We start from the raw sequence: 15,353 nt of genomic DNA, 5'->3' as shown, positions 1-15,353 counted from the left end.
GGGGATCCCAACCCCAGATGCCACCTCTCTCAGAGTAGAAACATGGAGCCACCACACCTCTTGAGCAATTTTAAATATATTGGTTGCATTTTATCTTTCTATCTATCCACCCTAGATACTTCGCTTTTTGGAGTTTTCTAGAGTTCTCCATATTTCCCACAAAGCACAATTTATAGCCTCTTCAGCAACAAAGGGGGTGGTAGGAATATTACCTTGCCCCATTGGTGGGTGGTAGGAATATTCCCTTGCCCCATTGGTGGTGGCATTGGTGATGTAGAAATTTATATTGATCCTCTATTGAGAGCATGTCCTCCCCACCGTAAGCACTAAGAGCCAAGAGAACATGCTCTGCTACCAATTGTTAGAGTGGAAAGGGAGTGGAGACAAAGGTAACAACACACTCCAAGTTCGTATATCGAAGGGTTTCTCTTGGGAAACTGTTCTTTAGTGCTCATCTCTCTCTCTCTCTCTCTCTCTCTCTCGGTGGAAACGAGCCCTCTACCACATGAATTTACACTCATTTTCATACCATTTTTTTGAGGTTGTGAACCAAGAGGAGGTTTAGCCATGGAGTCAGTGGTATGATGGAAATTGGCATGTGTGAAGTCATGGATGATGGAGGCGAGCTATGCTGCTGCGAAGACGAGGAGGGAGAGAGGGGACGATAGATCAAGTTGAGATATGTGATTAAAAATATGTGCATCATAAATTGGGTTAATGAAAGATCGTTCATTAGAGATAAAGAAGTTAAACCAACAGAGACAAGGAATAAATATTGGAAATTGAATGGTGTTTGACCACCACTGGTGATGTGATCTAGGTTGGTTGTGTCGTAGGTCAACCTAGGTCATCCAACCACCCTATAATTGGTCTACATGGCCCAAAGTAACCACATCACCCCAATTATGATAATATTAGATCAAACATAAGGCTGTTGATGCAAGCCCATTCAAGGTCATATGGGTGCCCATGATTTGGGTTCTGATAATATGTACCTAGGAAGATCTCCTTCTATCCTTAAGTAAGCAAGTGATCAGCCCACACTCTCATGCATCCTATTTGGCATGGTGCCAAATCTACATAACCATCTAGCCACCACCTATGGCCATCCCAACGTCTAAGCTAGGCACAATCGAGAATTTGAGTGTGCTCAAACATAAAGTAGCTTCTCCTCATATAGGGCCTTATAAAATAGAGCAACCTATGTTACTCACATAGTAACAATGACAAGGGTGGGTCTTTATTTTCTAATGCCACCCCTGAATGTCCACATGTAAGTGAACCACCTCTTTGGTCCAACGTGAAGATGTTGCTCCAACAAATCTCTCCCAAGAGCTTTTGTGAAGATAGTTGCATAATTATTTAATGGTGGGTAATAGACCTAGCTAGACATCTCCATTCATGATTAGCTCATGCACAAAGTGATATTGTATCTCATTGTGCTTTGTATGAGTGTGGAGCATCGAGTTCTTTCCAATTTCCATGCAACTTTGATTATCCCACAACAACTCTATTAGTGGTTACTCCTGTTCACCTTCCATGTCCCCTAAAATTCTTCTCAACTAGATTATTTCACATGAACAAGAGCACCTCTATTAGCTACTCTTGTTTAGCTTCCATGTCCCCAAAATTCTTCTCAACTAGACTACTTCACAGAAGCAAATCAAACTACCTTATAATCAAACTTTGAAGAAGTAAGGGCCACCATAGGCTATTTCTTACTGATATAGGAGATAACTCTAGACACACATGAAAAAAAATAACATGTCCCCTAAAATTCTTCTTAATTAGACTCCTTCCAATGAATAGGAGCACCTCTATTATAATATGTCCCCTAAAATTCTTCTTAATTAGACTACTTAACATGAATATGAGCACCTCTATTGAAAAACAATAACACGTCCTCTAAAATTCTTCTTAACTAGACAAACATGAAAAATAATAACGTCTCCTAAAATTCTTCTTAACTTCATTGCTTCACATGAATAGAAGCACTTCTATTGGCTACTCCTATTCACCTTCCATGTCCCCAAAGTTCTTCTCAACTAGACCACTTCACATGAAGCAAATTAAGATACACCTTATAATTAACCTTTGAAGAAGTAAGGGATTGTACTGATCTACCTTACTGATCCACCAGATAACTCTAGACATACGTGAAAAACAATAACAAAAATTGATTATTTTCTATTACAATCTCTTGCCCAATCTTAGTCACAATATCTCGAGTTAACATTGAGTCCAAAGTACTCCCTAATATATATTCAACACATGCATCCTTGCCTTCTAATTGTTCTCTCAAGCCTAATGCGAGAACCTGCTCTCATCAATACACCAACTACAATTTTAAAGCCAATGTTTGACCATGTAGTTTAAAAGAAATCAAACTTCTCATAAACTTTTCGTACTCCTTCACATCCATGAGTTATTAGGGGATTTGCTTCTCATGGTTTCCCATCAACATCACGTTGTCCACATAATTATGATCATGTACTCGCCTTGCTCAGAGAAAACATATAGATTTGTATACGACGGGATTTTAGAAAGACTAATACTCACCAAAAAAGTGTATGTCAACTAGTATCAAGATTAAGAGGCCATTCTCAAGGTTTTGGATCCTTGGTTTGATTTGTGGTCTCATTACTAGTTCCTTAAAACTAGCCATGCTTTTGCAACCATGGACATGTGCTGAATCAAAGTTATAACATAATCATTGAAATTGGTGACGGTGGCATGTAGAACAATTGTGTCCATTCTCCTCCATGCCAAAACAAGACCTAGATTTGGTGAATTGTTTGAATTTGTAGGATCCATCTGTATGAGGATCTAGAGTAGCTATAACCTCCTATCAAGCCCAATAGTGGTTAACACATGAGAGGACCTCAACTTCAACTTCAAAAGTGTATAGTTGGTCCCATCTAATTTTTCCCTTGTTGGTAGTAGTTAATCCCTTGACGCTGTGTTATTTGCAAGTTAGTTATTTCTCCAAATCTACTACCGTAAAGTTGCTTGTTGCAAATAAGACTTGTCACATGTGCCATCATTTTGAGTGTGAGATATCCTTACAAGCATGTTGATGGGGTGATAGATGGATAAGCTTTCACACATGCAAGGGATACCCAAGCGAAAAAAGCCTAACATGTCCGTGCACGAACTTACGTGGACAAGAGATTTCGCACGGTAAGGCATGAGTGGGAGGGTACCATCTGCCACACGTGCCAAAACTTTGGCTTAAAACTCTTTTAAAGATAATATATAAGAGCTGCATGGACTGCGAAAGGAAAAGAGGATCAAAGGTGACGCTGCTTGCGCGGACACACCGTCCGACAGGTTAATCACCTCGCATTAAAGCTGATTAATCAAGTTTTAATTTCTGTATTAAGTCTTCAGTAGAGCGAACATTAATGTAGACAATACCGCGGAATCTTAACTTGGTGTACCCCCTTCGAATATTGGATTAATTGCTCAATTATGGTGCGCATGTTGATATATTATGTGAATCTTGCCCTGTTTGATTGAGTTGAGCACGACGCTGGCCAAAAAGACAAGCCTATAAACAGTTCAACATGAGAATCTACAGTTTAGCCAACCTTTCAATGCAATCAGTTAGTAGTAAATATTTAAATTCCACCTCGGCAGGAAGAAGCCTTGGTGAGGTCCAGGACGAGATCAGATACATGGTAGTGGACCAGCATATGATGGCACCGAAGTGTAAGGGATGGTAGTTTTTTGATGGCATAGGCAATCCAACTGACCATATATGATCCATTATATGATGGCACCCAAATGTAAGGGATGGAAATGGGTGTTGTGGTGGAGTCAGGGATGAGATGAGTCTTTTAACCATCAGAACCAAGCCAGCCTTCCATATATGGCTCATATCAACGGCACCAATGTGCAAGGGATTGTAGGGTGAGTGTTAATAAAGTTGAAAATGGCCTTGCCCGCCAACAAGGGCAACACCAACAGCCTTTATTTTCCCCTTCACCCACTAGATCCTCGATCATTTTCATTATGAGAGTTCTCTTTTAACGCCACCACCAAGTAGTGGGGATAGTGAATGATCCATATGATGGCACCCAAGTGCAAGGGTGATGGGTAATGTGGTGGAGTCTGGGATGAGATAAGCTGGGAGCCTTTGGGGATATAGATGGGTAACATGGTGGGTTGGCACTGGTAGCAGAATTTGGGCTTTAAGCATGCCATTTTCATGTACGATCACCAGTGCAGCCACAGTTAAGGGTGCACCCAAAATGTTAGGAATCTCTGGTATGCAGGATAGTGGGAAATAGCATTCAAGGGTAAGGAACTGGGTAGACAAGCTTTTCTTCAGGGTCGGGGGGTGAGGGGCGGGGGAAAGTCATGACAGTTTTGAGAGGGGCGGGGGAAAGTCACCCCATGCACAAGGGACTGCTGGTAAGTACCTTGATGGTGGACCAAAGATCATCTGGAACATCCTCTGCCCAGAAGGCATACATTAAAAAGTGCACAGAGGCTTTTTGGGGAAATTAGAAAGCAAACAATCCCATGGCTATGACATGGATGTCAGAGCTCATCTTCTGGCGTTCTTCTTCTGAAAAGGCAAGGATTGTCAGTCATTGTTTGGGGGTGACTTGAGAACAGTAGAAGCAAGAGACTTGAGAACAGTACAAGCTTTTCTTCAGGGTCGGGGGGTAAGGGGCACGACAGTTTTGAGAGAGGAAAGCTCTTGTCACCACATGCAGAGGGGGGTAAGTACCTTGATGGTGTACCAAAGATCATTTGGAAACATCCTCTGTCTAGAAGGCATACATTAAAAAGTGCACAGAGGCTTTGTGGGGAAATTAGAAAGCAACCAATCCCTTACTTGGCTATGACATGGATATCAGAGCTCATCTGCTGGCATTCTTCTTCTGAAAAGCCAATGATTGTCAATCAGCTTTTGGGGGTGACTTGAGAAGAGTAGAAGCAAGAGACATTATACTAAACAATGGATGGGAGGCCAGTCTGTGTCCACGGCAAAATAACGAGGAAAGGATGGGGACTCTTGAACTCAATACTAGGGAATATCATGTATTGTGTATGATCAGCCCCCTCGTAAAAATTCTAAGGCCCAGCCTCCATGTCCCACCAAGTGAGATAGAATGGCATAAGCAACACAATTTTTTGCCATACTCTGTGGGCCTCTATGCATCCCTAACTGCAAAATGGACTTTGAAAAGGAGTGCATCTGGGGATCTTGGGTAGCACCTGTGACAGCCCTGACCAGTAGCACCTTACGAGCTGTCAGCCAAAAAACAGCATGACCTTTTGGCCTATGCCATAAATCCAAAGTCTCCTCCAAAAGAAAGTTTGTGTAGCCCTGGAGACATTGTTATTCTCACAATTTGGCTTACAGGACTTTGCAATCCTCCTTATTAAAAGCTCTACATGGCTCTAGTGATAGGTTGGTTCTCCAGTGGGGTCACCTCATGGGGACGAATATGGAATTGGAGCTGAATCTATGGATTGTTTCTTCCCTGGAGACATGGTTATCCTCACAATTCGGCTTACAGGACTTTGCATTCCTCTTTATTAAAAGGTCTACACAGCTCTAGTGATAGGTTGGTTATCCAATGGGGTCTCCTGGTGGGGACGAATATGGAATTGGAGCTGAATCTTAGGATTGTTTCTAAGTGTGTATTCAAAGAAGGAAGGACTTAAAGTATCAATCCATCCCCATGGATCCAGATCCCATTGCAAATCTTTTTTTTTTTTTTTCGGGGAAAAAGATCCTTCAATTAGTTAAAGAGAAAATAGCCACAAAGGGCTAAGTACAACCACAAAGGGCTAAATACAAACTTGCTTCATATAAGGGCGGGAAACAAGTGATCATAAGGGGGAGAGATGCTTCTCCTCCAGCTGGCCGCTCTATGAGGAGAAGGCTATCTCATAAAGGGGGAGAGGGGGGGAAACAACCACACAGGTGGTATGTAGTGCCAGATGGGGTCACCGCCTCTATCAGTGAGGAAAGGGCCAGGCCTCCAAAGTCTCAAGAAGGCTTCCTGCCACTTCAGCATGCGGTCAGAACCTCCGTGCAGCTTCCCCCACTGACCGCGGAGGGTGTGAATGATGTCGAGCCATATGCTTCTGATGGTCTTAGTAGCCGGCGGAGTGTGGGTACCCTCGATGGCCTCACTACATCTAGCACGCCAGATGTAGGGTGCATAGTGTGTATCTACCGTGTGCTACATGCATGCAAGACTAGTTTCGAGGCTTGGGGAAGCTTGGAACTAGGCAGGCTGATTGACGAGCTGAGTTAGGGAAATACTAACGGGCGGGCACCCAAGTATGGACGGGCGGGCGGCCATGTGTGGATGCCCGATGACCGGCCAAGAGCCTATAAAAGGGTGGCCAAGGTTAGTTATTGGGATATAGGGAGTCTCGCGAGTCTGGATCTAGTGCAGACGTGCACCTGCTTTACACAGCTGAGGCCGGCAGCAGTCTCGAGGCTCACGAGGGCAGCTTCGTGGCGGTATGGGACGTCGCGAGGAGGAGATTGGTCGGTACGTCATCCTAGTTAGCTCAGCTCGTGGCTCGGTGGGGACAGCCAAGACTGTGGGCTCGCCCACGGCTGTCATGGTTGGGAGGTGAGTCAGGCCTGCACCCCCCTTGCTTGTTTGTTTGTTCGTTTGTTTGCAGGATTCGAGTTTTGAACCAAGATCGATCACGAGGGGATTTGTGGGGATTTGACAGTGGTATCAGAGCATACCTCGTGAACGAGCAAGTCGGTAGGTAGAGAAGAAGAGGTTGAAGAAAGGTATGTGTTAAAAGCTTGCTGTTTTTTCTTTGCATACTGCAGATTTCAGAATAGTATGTGTTTTTTCTTCATCGAAGACACCCATGTTGATGGGAGGTGGTAGTCTAAGTAGGGTTGATTACTTTGCAAAGAAGAGGCATGTTTGTGTGTGCAGTCATACGCATGAACTGCAGGGAGAGAAACAGAAACGAAAAGCATGTTTGCTTTTCGTTGTTTTTTGGCGCAAGAGAGAGAGAGCGAGAGAACTGCTGGATTGGCGTGTTGCTGGCGTGTGTGCATGTTGGTCGAAAGAGGCCCTGCTGGCGGGCGCCCAGGGTCGTGTAGGTAGCTGTGTAACCAGCCTAAGGCCTGCATGACTAGGCGGCCCGGCCAGGCTGCGTAGCCAGCCAGGCAGTGCCCAGGCCAGGCCAAGCGGGCGCCCAGGCCCAGCGAGGCAGACGCCTAGGCCTATGCCGCTTTGTGGCCACGCCTACGTGGGCTGGCACAGGCGCAGGTTGGCGCGAAGGACCAGGCAGACACACAGGTGGCGATGGCAACCGTCCGGCGAGGTGGCAACAACGCTATTTTCGACGAGACTTGAAAAAAAAAAAAGCAAAACAGCAAGCGTATGCGCCCAACCCGATTCGACGCTTTGCTTTTTTGTTTTTATTAAACTTAAAAAACAAAAAAAACAAAAGTCGAGGGTCCTAAGGTTTCCAAGGTGTTTTCGTGGAATGCGAAGGCTTGCCGGCTACGAAAGGTACCGATGTCGATCTTTTTGACGATTTTGTGTCAAAATCAGATTTCCAAGAGTTCAAAGTAGCTCTCGAAGCTTCTTCGACGGAACGTCAGGCACAAATCGCAGCCCAGATGCAAGCTTTGCAGAACTCCATCGCTCTCTTGACCACTACCCTCTCTACTTTCTCGGGTATGGATACCTTGGCTTCAGCTTTAGGCCCCAATATTACTCCGGAACCGTTCGGGGGCGAGCAAAAGCAGCGCACCAAGGAGATTGTGGACACTTGGCTACATAAGTGGCAAGTTCACTTTCAGTTTCATCCATATGATGATGGAAAGAAGATCTAGTTAGCAGCAGGTTTCCTGTCCGGCAAAGCTTTGCTTTGGTGGAAGAAACTCAACCCTAAGCCAACGACTTGGGCACAATTTGAAGACATGCAGAGCTTCACTTACAGGTTTATGAGAAGGAGTTGTTGGCTGTAATTCATGTCCTTACTATTTGGAAACACTATCTTTTAGGGGCTGATTTTATGGTCAAAACTGATCATCAAAGTTTGAGATACTTTTTGACTCAAAGTAAGCTCTCAGAGAAGCATATGAGATGGGCAAATTTCCTCTCAATGTTTCATTTTCAGATTTTACACACTCCAGGGAAAAAGAATGTGGTGGCGGATGCCTTATCTAGACGACCACAGGTTCATGCTATTACAGTTGCATACCATGAGGACTTATCGGATATGCGTAATACTTATCATCTGGATGAGGATTTTGCACATGTATGGGTTGATTTTCAAGAGGGTATTGCTGTCCCATCTTATGTCATAAGAGATGGATATCTCATGATGCAAAATCGTATGTGTGTGGTAAAGAACCTTCGCCATAAGGTTATGGATGAGTGTCATGCTTCTCCATATGCAGGTCATAGAGGCATTTTGGCCACAGCACAAGCTTTGGAGAGGTATTTCTTTTGGCCACATATTCGCAAGGATATTGAAGCATATGTACGTGAATGTATGGTATGTCAAAAGGTCAAGTTTGATCGACATAAAGCACCTGGATTGCTTCAGCCTTTGCCTATACCAAATGAACCATGGGAAAGCATTGCTATGGATTTCATTATGGATTTGCCAAGGACGCCACAGGGAAATGATGCTATTTGGACCATTATTGACAGGTTTAGCAAGCAGGCACATTTCATTCCCGTGCGCAAGACAATAAAGCCAGATCATATGGCCAGGATGTTTTTGGCACAGATATTCAAACACCATGGCATGCCTAAATCTATTGTGGGGGATAGAGATCCTAGAACCACAAGTTTATTTTGGCGCGCATTGTTTGACAATATGGGTACAAAACTGAACTTCTCATCAGCTTACCATCCACAGACAGATGGGCAAAGTGAAATAGCAAATTCAGCCGTCCTCGACTTGCTGAAATCTTATGTATCCGACCGCAAATCGGATTGGGAGAAGTATTTACCACTTGTGGAGTTTGCCTACAACAATACGGTACATACTTCTACGGGCAAGGCGCCCTTTGAGATTATCTATGGCAAGGTGGTACTACCACCCATCCTTCGTACAAAGGATGAGATTTTTGCAGCAGATGAGTATGTCAGAGACTTAGATACTGCATTTGCACAGGTACGGACAGCCATAGAGAGGTCTCAAACCAAGAATAAAAAGGCAGCTGATAAGCATAGAAGGGATGTACAATTCAAACAAGGTGATTGGGTCTTGCTGAAATTTGAAAAGGCACGCCTTCGGAAGAGGCCAGGAAAAGAGGGAAAGTACCCTAAACTTTCCAACAGGTATTATGGACCTTTTCAGATCTTGGAGAAGATCAATGATGTTGCATTTCGGCTTGTACTCCCAGATCATTGGAACATGCATAATGCTTTTCATGTGAGCCTATTGAGGCCTTATGTGGGACCGACACCGTTTGAGCCGGTTTTGGAAGACCCACCCGAGGTGGATGAGCTGGAAGAGATTCTTCAACTTGAACAGATTGTTTTTCACAAGGAACGAAAGCTTGCGGGAGGCAAACTTGTTCGTAGGTACCTTGTGAAGTTCAAGAATTATTCAGCTTTGGATGCAAAATGGATGGATGAGGCCTACTTCGAGGATTACCCAGATCTTTTGAAGGCCTATCTGGAGGCTTTTCAGTTGCGGTCAACTGATTAGAAGCCGGGGGGATGTCACAAATCCCTATATTCTAGGGACATGCAGATGCGTGTCAGGCCTAGAAACATGCGGATGCATGTATGTATTATACCTGAGCATGTGTATGGATCATATGAGTGGATGCATATGAGTCCAAGGACATGGCAGGACATTTGTGGACTTTCGGGCGGTGCCCGTGTGGATTCCGGCCATGCACACATGGTGTGTTATGATGGCAGGCGGAATATTTTCAAGTACAAGAATGATGATAGGTGGTTCTCCAAGTTTACATGTGCACAATGCATAAATGATGCATGCCATAACTTTATTTTACTTTGTGTGACATTGTCTTGCTGCCTGGACAATGCTTGTTATTTTGGCTTGTGAAGTCCGAGGGACCGGGGACGCCCGGGCACCTTGTGGACGCGTGTGTGCACTCCTGTTTGGGCCTAAAATTGTGGGCTTATGGGTTTTGCAGGTGGTAAGTGCGTCCACACTCAATTTACAGCTTATTTCATTTACTACTAAAGTTTATTGGTTTGCAGGTCCACACTCATTAATAAGTGGCCGGACAACTTATAATGCGTTCGCATTTGGTTGGACCAAAATTAATGAAGTCCGGACAACTTATGGCCATTTCCCATTTGGTTGGACCTAAACTTATACAAACAGAACAAATGGAACACTATGGGCTGGACACCTACCTGGACACCTTATGGGGACACTTGTCAGCCTGTTTGTGAACCCACCAAGCCCCTTAGGTGGCACTGGAGAAAGGCGCCTCCTTCAAGAGGCCATTTGGGCTGTTTTATTCATAACTTAACACATTGGAGAGAGCTGGTTGAAGCTTTGGGAGTTGCTACAGGGCTGGTTGCTTGCTTCCCGGACTCACACAAGCTTGGATATCGATCCCCACACTCTTCTAAAGGGCTGGTTGGTAAATTTCAGACCTGTATTTTCTGGTTATTGCGAGTTTTGGGCTGGTTACAGGTGTCCAAAGTCAACTTGGACAATACAGGACAGCTCTAGGGACCTCCACAGGGCTGTAGGACCCTTTACAGGTGGATTTCTCGCGATGGAAAGCTGCTGTTTTGGACTGGTTATTGCATAAAACAGGCCGGACAGCAATGGAATATGTGAGCATGGATGTGTCTCAAGGATTCCTGGTGTAACAGGTGTTTAGGGCAAGCATTGGGAACACTTGCTTGCGGAGAACACAGGTTTCTGGATCAGTTTCTCGCGTGGAAACAGGGCCTAAAGATCCATTTACATCTTGTGCAGGGCGGAGTACCTGTGAGGATTGTGAAACTCTTGTGCAGGGCGGATGTACCTGTGAAGAGGCTTATGCAGGGCGGATGTACCTGTGTGTAGGGCGGATGTACCTACAGATTCTCTTGTTTGAAATGTATTCATTCATGATGTATTTGGAAGAATCAGAGGCAGGCTGGTGGTGAATCCCCAGGCACCCGTAATCTTGTACTTTGCAGACTCTTTTGGTAATATAACCTAAAGGGGGGGGGTCAGCCTATCATCGGCCCCTTTATGTGGTGTACTGTCATTTTCAGCTTTGTGGTTGTAATGCTCAAGTGTTAAGTGCTCAGAATCTTGTTCACATTTATACGATTCCAATACACGCGTCCGCCTCCCGTTACATCTATACTCCACCCTTCTCTCCTCAATGGACCGAATCTCCGTGCGGGTAGCTGCGATCTGACTCTCAATCCACGGGCTATTCGGGGAACTCTCCTGAAGACGTTGTAAAGAGGCCCAGCCCCTCCTCAGACTCATCTCCTGCTCCCGAAATCCCTCTAATCTCCTATGGGCTGCCTACTGTAAGAAAATACTGACCTCCCCAAGGTCCTCATCCAAAGTGCACACTGCAGATCCTGAGGAAAAGTCTAGACCCGCCCATATCTGCTCAATCTGGCTACAAATCTCGGGGTCCTGAATGAGGCTGTCTAGAATCCTGGAGCTTGCATGTCTGTCATGCCTCCACGGGTCCTTTAGGGATAGAATTACTGGGGCATGATCTGAAAATGTATCGCCTGCCAGAATACCAACCATGCCTGCCAGAATACCAACCATGCCTCCATGGCTGCAAGCCCACTTGTCAACATAAAACCTGTCCACCAGCCGAGAGAGGTTGGGGCCAGTGCTCCTATCCGATCGAGAAAAGCTAAGACTCCCAGGGCTACACCCAAACTCTGGAAGATGCCAAGGGTCCTGTCCCCTAAGAATTAGTATCATCTCCTCCCATGCAGAGTACTCCACCCCTGAGACAGTGGCCGTGCCACCTCCAAGTCTGTCCTTTGCTGCCTCCATCATGTTGAAGTCACCGCCCATGCACCAAAAATCAGCTTGGGGAAGAGCCTGTCGGACAGTGCTCCAAAAGATAGCTCTTCTTGCAGCCGCATTTGGGGCATAAATGTCGAGGAAGCCAACGCTATCCTCTCCAATCATAATGGTAACCCATTGAGCACGTCCTGGAACTATGACTCCTGATCTTGTCATAGATAGCAGAAGCTGCTCACTGACAGAGAGACACACTCCTCCTTGGGTCCCTTAAGGGCCGAAGGATGGAGACCAAAAAGTATGACTCCTGCTTGATAGAATCTTCCTGCAGCGAAGGGTACACCCCTCAGTAAGATGGTGCTCCTGAAGGAAAAGAATGTCGATAGATCCCCCCACCATAGCTCGATGCAGCTCTCCTCTAAGGACTCTTCATGTCTGAAAGCACTGAGGCCCCCCTAAGCCCTGAATGTTCCATGAGACAATCTCATGTCAATCTTTGTGTGAGGCGGAACTACCGGAACTGCCCTCCACTCGAAGAGTCTTGGGCGCGGGTGTGAGGCAGCTTAAGAACACAAGAAGGCCACTATAGCTCGCCGACTCACCACCTTCGGAACACTCACAAGCACAAGGGGCACCACCAGCTTCTCTAGCTGGAAAGAAAAAAAAATCTCTCTCTCTCTCTCTCTCTACCACCCAGAGATACCCAAAGAAAGGCAGTTTCAACAGCTCACATATCTCATTATCAAAGCCTTTTATCTGTCAGCAAAGCTAAACCACTCACATATCATCAACACAAACCCTATTGTCCATTTACAAGGGGTCACATATATTTTATCAATTTATAAGCTTCAACCCACTCTTCCTTGCACTCTCCTTTATATCACACACACTGCCCAAAGCTTCTCTTGGTCTCACACCAGAAGTCTCGAAACAAGGCAGCTACTACTTCTCTTCCTCTGCATCCAGTCTCGGTGTCGTCCAGCTTCTAACGACTGCCAGTCTCATCTGCACCACCAGCTCGTCTTTCTCCCACTGTCCAGGCGACCTTGCTTACTCGCCAACCACTACCACGTACAGAGGCTGCTGCCACAACCTGTTCTCCAGGATCGCCTAGAGGCCTGCAGCCCTTTAGCTATCACTCGCCAGTCCTTGGTCTTCCAGGCACACAACTTGCCTTGCCTCTCACTCGCCAACCTCTGGCTCTGCCTTTCTCTTGCCAGCCTCAGAACACACACAAGTCGGCCTCTCTTTTTTATGTCTGTAGCGCCTGAGGGAGAGCGTCCACTTTCTGGACCCGGGCTATACCAAACACGGCAGATTCACCAACGCTGGCCTCTGCAGCGCTTCCACACAATCACCTGGCCTTCTCTGTTTTTATACCCCCGACTCCTCAGCTCCAAGCGGCCATCTTCTTTTCCAGCATGCAGCAGCTTCAGCACCTTTGATATCTGCAACGCCTCAGCAAAGCGCTTCACACGCACAAGGCGGCCAGCTCTCAGTCCACCCACACGGCTTCCTCTGGCTTTCGAGCGCTTATCACCTTCTCTTGCGGCTGCGCTTATTTCACACTGTCTCTTCACTCGACCCCCTGGTCGGTGCCATACAGAATCACCAGCGCTCCTTCTCCACCAGCCACCGTATCAACGAGGCTCTTCTCTTCCAGCGCCTGCAGCAAAACGATTCTCCACTTATATTCCCGGCGGCCCCTACTCATCTACTCCTTCGAAGCGGCTACAGTCGTGAGCTCCTTTTCTCTGGCTCTCCCTCATGAACACCCAGGCGCCTTTTTTTCAGAGCCCCCCCCGGTCCTCTTGCTTTGCTCGCTTCTTCGTTTTCTCCACCAGCTTCTAGACGACGCCAACCTTCGAAATGCTGGCAGCCTACAACACCCCCACGTGGCCCTTATAAGGTGGCCACATAACATATGTATTATTTATTTTTTTTAAAGCCTCAAAGCCACCAAATGATGGCCACCCACTAATGCTAAAAGACTCTCCTTCTCCTTTCTTCAAATCATTACACCGCACCCATAACCTCCAAAATAAATGCGAGAGCTGCCCACAGCCTCGTCATCAGCATCATCAACTTACCAATCGTGAGTTGCCATTCAGTCTCGGTGCCATGCATTTAGTAACCACCCACTCACCATATGCTGCAATAAACTTCCAGATCTCCAGCATTTGTTTCCTTAAAAAAAACACGTGCATATACCAGCTCACAACAAAACCACTCAGCCTGTACATTTGCCAGGGCATTCAGGGCAAAGTTTTATTGCACACCACGCATCCCATATGTACACGGGCTCAAAACACCTTTACAGAAAAAAACCTGACATACTTTGCCCAACCCCCAGCCTGCTGAATCATTCATGATCAGCAGTAAAAAGCATTTCAAGACCTAAATCCATATCCAAAAACTGCCCTTCATCTGGAATCACATCTTCAGACGCTGCATCCTGCACAATCACCATTAAACGTGTATAATACTTCTTCAGCCTGTATCCATTTACCCTGGAAGCATGTAAAGTCCCATCTAAATCTGCCAATTGATAGGTGCCATTTGCAAATCCTTGCATCACCAAGAAGGGTCCTTCCCACTTAATTTGAAACTTCTTATGAAAGGCATTATCCAGCCTGCTATTATAACGTAATACCAAGTCATCCTTCATAATTCCTTTGCTTTTAATCTTCTTGTTGAACTTCTCCAGCGTCCTTGCCTGCATATCTTCATAATGCTTCAAAGCATTATCCCTGTTCAGCTGTGCTTCTTGTAAATATAACAGCCGCTCTTTAAGGGCATCTTTAGGCTCTTCCAAAAGCTTTTCCAACATTTTCACAGCTGGTATCTCCACCTTAATAGGCAATAAGGCTTCCTTCCCATAAACAAGATGAAATGGAGTGAAACCCGCAGCAGGCAACTCCAAATCCCAATTCTTGCCTTGTTGCTCTGTCACCTTAGATAAAATCTTGATCAACTCACCATTGAAACGCTCATTCAGGCCATTACACTGTGGATAGTAAGGTGTGGTAAAACTGCGACTGATCTTCATTTTTGTACACAAATAATCCATAAGCTCTGCTCTGAAACCTGGATCCTGATCAGAAAGCAATTCCAATGGCACACCAAATTTACAACAAATATCCTGATATACAAACTTTGCCACCTCCTTAGCAGTAATTTGTTTCACTGCTCTTGCTTCCGCCCATCTAGAAAGGTAATCAACTGCAGTCAAGATGTAGCACTTCCCTCGGCTAGTAATAGGCAATGGTCCCACAGCATCAATTCCCCATTTTTCAAAAACATCATAAGCAAGAATTGTCTTCCTCATCTCAGGCCTTAATATCCGTCTACTGTGAGCTTGGCATTGTTTGCATGACCTGCACCAATGATTAACATCCTTATGT

At 45.6% G+C, this 15,353-nt stretch overlaps 1 protein-coding gene across 1 annotated transcript in view; it reads left to right on the top strand.

Moving 5' to 3' along the window:
- The first annotated feature begins 3,238 nt into the window (after positions 1–3,238).
- Positions 3,239–15,353, top strand: part of LOC147619835 (DNA-directed RNA polymerases IV and V subunit 2-like) — a 114,189-nt gene continuing 102,074 nt past the window's right edge. Inside the window, exon 1 of the mRNA XM_086825679.1 lies at positions 3,239–3,330. The gene's annotated coding sequence lies outside the window, so the exon portion shown is untranslated. The remainder of the gene's footprint in view (positions 3,331–15,353) is intronic.

This window comes from Cibotium barometz, chromosome 32 (assembly GCF_041138505.1).
Source record: "Cibotium barometz isolate CiBa-2024 chromosome 32, ASM4113850v1, whole genome shotgun sequence".
Classification (NCBI taxonomy): domain Eukaryota; kingdom Viridiplantae; phylum Streptophyta; class Polypodiopsida; order Cyatheales; family Cibotiaceae; genus Cibotium; species Cibotium barometz.
Note: the sequence above shows the minus strand (reverse complement) of the source record. Positions and strands in the feature narration are given on the sequence as shown.